This window comes from Pungitius pungitius, chromosome 15, assembly GCF_949316345.1.
Source record: "Pungitius pungitius chromosome 15, fPunPun2.1, whole genome shotgun sequence".
In the NCBI taxonomy this organism is placed as follows: Eukaryota; Metazoa; Chordata; class Actinopteri; order Perciformes; family Gasterosteidae; genus Pungitius; species Pungitius pungitius.
The window spans coordinates 7,741,805-7,745,013 of NC_084914.1; positions in this window are offsets into that span (position 1 = coordinate 7,741,805).

Here is a 3,209-nt window from a genome sequence, read left to right on the forward strand (position 1 = left end):
TAAAATATGAAAGGGAATGTTTTTGGGCTAGTTTTCCCCAAAAATTTAATCAATAGAGCAAGAGCCAAAAGTGAAATAAAAGGAAACTTTTAAAAATAAATATTTGAATGAGTGCATTATAAAGAGGCTTATAGAGCTGCACGAACCCATTGAGCACACAGAAACATGACAGCTCTACCAGACGTACAGATGTTTTATCTCCAGCAGTCTGCCCGTCCAGCACATTTAATCTACTTACTTTAGTCTGTTCAAGGTGGAGCTTTCAAATCAATGATGCTAGACAGTGTCATGAATAATAGGGTATTGTGGCAGCTAGCCATTCCATCAAGCAGACACAGTGAAGATTGTACTCTGAAGTTGTGCTTAGACTATTTAAAGTTTATGTAGTTATTCAAATTTGTCGCCTTTTAATTTATTACCCATCTTAATTATTGCAAATACTTTGGGTGAGTAGAATCATTATCTTATTCCCCCCTTTTTCCTGCATAATGCCCACCCTGATTCAAATTGAATTGTAATTTCAGTCAAATCTGAATCTTCAACGTAAATCTCTCTGTCTGTCGTAAATGTAGTGAAGTACAAGTACACAGTGAGAACCATACATACATACATGCGTTGTTTGTATGAGAATGCATCTGAACAGGAGTGTTTTAAATGTGCTCCTTACTTTCCAACATACATCACATGCATCGATGTCTCGGTGTCCTTTGTTACAAAGAGAAAATCACAGCTTATTTCAGGGCCAATTGACTTATTTATTTAGCACTGCTGAATATAAATTGTGTATTTAATGTGTCTGGTGGAGTGTGACGGTTTTGTTAAGGAGCCCCGGGTGCTTCACTGTACTGGCAGGTTGTAAACAGAGGCGTCGTGCCAGAGCTCATCTCGTATCCATCACTCTCCACTTTATGTTCCCCGCACGCGTGTGTAACTGAAACCTGCCGACGGGCTTCGAATGAAAAAGGGAGATGGGGAGGCACGTTGATGCCCGGAGGAGTGTGGGGGGGGGGGGGGGGGGGGGGGGGGGGGGAGAGGGGATTGGAGGCTTGAGGAATTAATGAAAACAAAATATCTATTTGGTGTGTGCCGGGGCGCAGACTAAACAAAGAAGACGAGGGTGTAAGAGGAAGGGGTGGACGGTAGAAAGAGCGATGCCACAACTGACAGCTAATCATCAACATTTTACGTTCATAAAAACAGTGCACCATATGGTTTCCTTGTTAACTATTAGCCAACGTAGACAGCAGTAATGATAAATCTTATATTGGGTTATTGTTATTTTACAGGTAACAGATTAATCTCATCAGTTTCTTAAATAGAACACATTTTCACACCCTGAGGCAATGTTTTCAAATTGCATGTTTTTCTAAATCCCACAGATACTTAATTTACTGTCCTGGCACACATTTACATTTGAGAGGCCGAACCACTGAAGCAAAGAATTACAGGTCTATCAAGTAAATAAGTATTTTCGCAACTAATACTAATAAAAAAGTAGGACAAGCAGCATTGGTGAAAAGTCAAAATCTCCCCTTCGAAAGCACATCTGTGTTGTTGAGTCCGAAAGTACTAAGTTACATCTTTTCAAAAGGGCTTCCAGCACTGTCAATTACTCCCAGTAAAGTGTCCTCTTTATTGCATCGAAGTACACCGTATCTTGTCCAAATTTGCCTTTCGGCCTTAAAATAACACGAGAAACAAAAAAAAACATGATAGCTAAAGGTAATCTAGGAAAGAGAGGAGGCTGCAGACAGAAAGTGGGACCTGCTGCTTAATTTGGACCCTTTGTGAATGAGAGAGGGGCAGAACGAGAGGTCCTTTCTGATTGTCTGTAAACACAGCTCTGCTGACTCCACCGCCCCTTCTAGGAAATGCAATTTGTCTGATTTATTGTTCACTTCCGTTAGAGACGGATTCCTCCTGTCCCGGGGAAACGGGGTGAAAATGAAATCTTGGCGAGACGCGACTCCAACGACTGTGTTCAGGGATCGCTTCTTCTCACCCGATCATTAGTGTCAAACCAACTTTATAATCAGTGACCCGAATAGACTCTCGTCAATACCTTACAGTGAACTCGCTCTAAAATTTTCCAATCAAATGATCCATCACTTGTGTATTGATTTGCACCTTTGACATCTGCACACGCAATTCTGGTTCCTCATCGATTCCCTCGTACCAGATGGAACGGCAGAGGAAATGCTGCTGGTTGACTGAGTGAACGCCTGTACATGTGTAGATGTGTACATTTGTACATTTGAGTAGGATGAGGACGTGGCTCATTCTATGCTTGTATCCCAAGCGTGAGCAAATTTAGAAACCTGGATTCATCCGATGTAGCGGAAAACGTGGCCCTAAAAAGGACAGGAATGGAGATGAAAGGTCTGGACCGGGAGGTAGAGTATCTCCAGTGTCTTAACAGAGGGGGGAGAGGTGGGGGGGGGTTCTCCATGAAGATGAAAGGCCTCTCTCTTGGCCGCCGCGTCCAAACAACAACAGCAGTGTTCTCTGGGATGCTTCCAGAAGGGCTTTTTGAAGAAGGTGCTACAAATGAGACGCTCTGACAGCACGGCCTGACGTGGCGCCTGAATGAATGAATCCAGGGGCCAAGGGAAGAGGAGTGGACGGTGGGACATGGACACCGCAGATGTCTTTACTGAATCATTTGACTTATCTGTGAAATACAAGAAAACCTTTGGCTTCAAAATATAATAATATTATATTTATAATTATATTTATGTCTAAACCTGCATTTTTTACTTTTTACTTCTGCCAATCAAATTTCAATTGTTTGTTCATATGATTCAGTTTGCATTTTAAAATATATCTTTATCTGTCTCACCAAATGCCTATTGATGATTTTTGTAAACACTAATGAAATTAATAGAAATATGTCCCGAAATAATTATTTGATTTAAAACAACAAAGATGTGGTCAATATAAAAATAATAATAATGATACAATACTGACTTGTGCTATTTCAGTGCCTCACATACATCTTTCTGTTCTGGATGTACTATGTTAACTATTGAGTGACACATAAGATGAAGATGAAAATACTACAACTATCTATTTAAAAACCTCCCTGAGCGAGCGTTCCTGACAGTAGGTCATTTTAGGGGCTTTTAATTAGCAAAATCCCAACGGGTGAAAGTAAAATTCTGCATTTGTCAGTCATTACGTTAATAGTGATTATGCTGAAATAATCGATC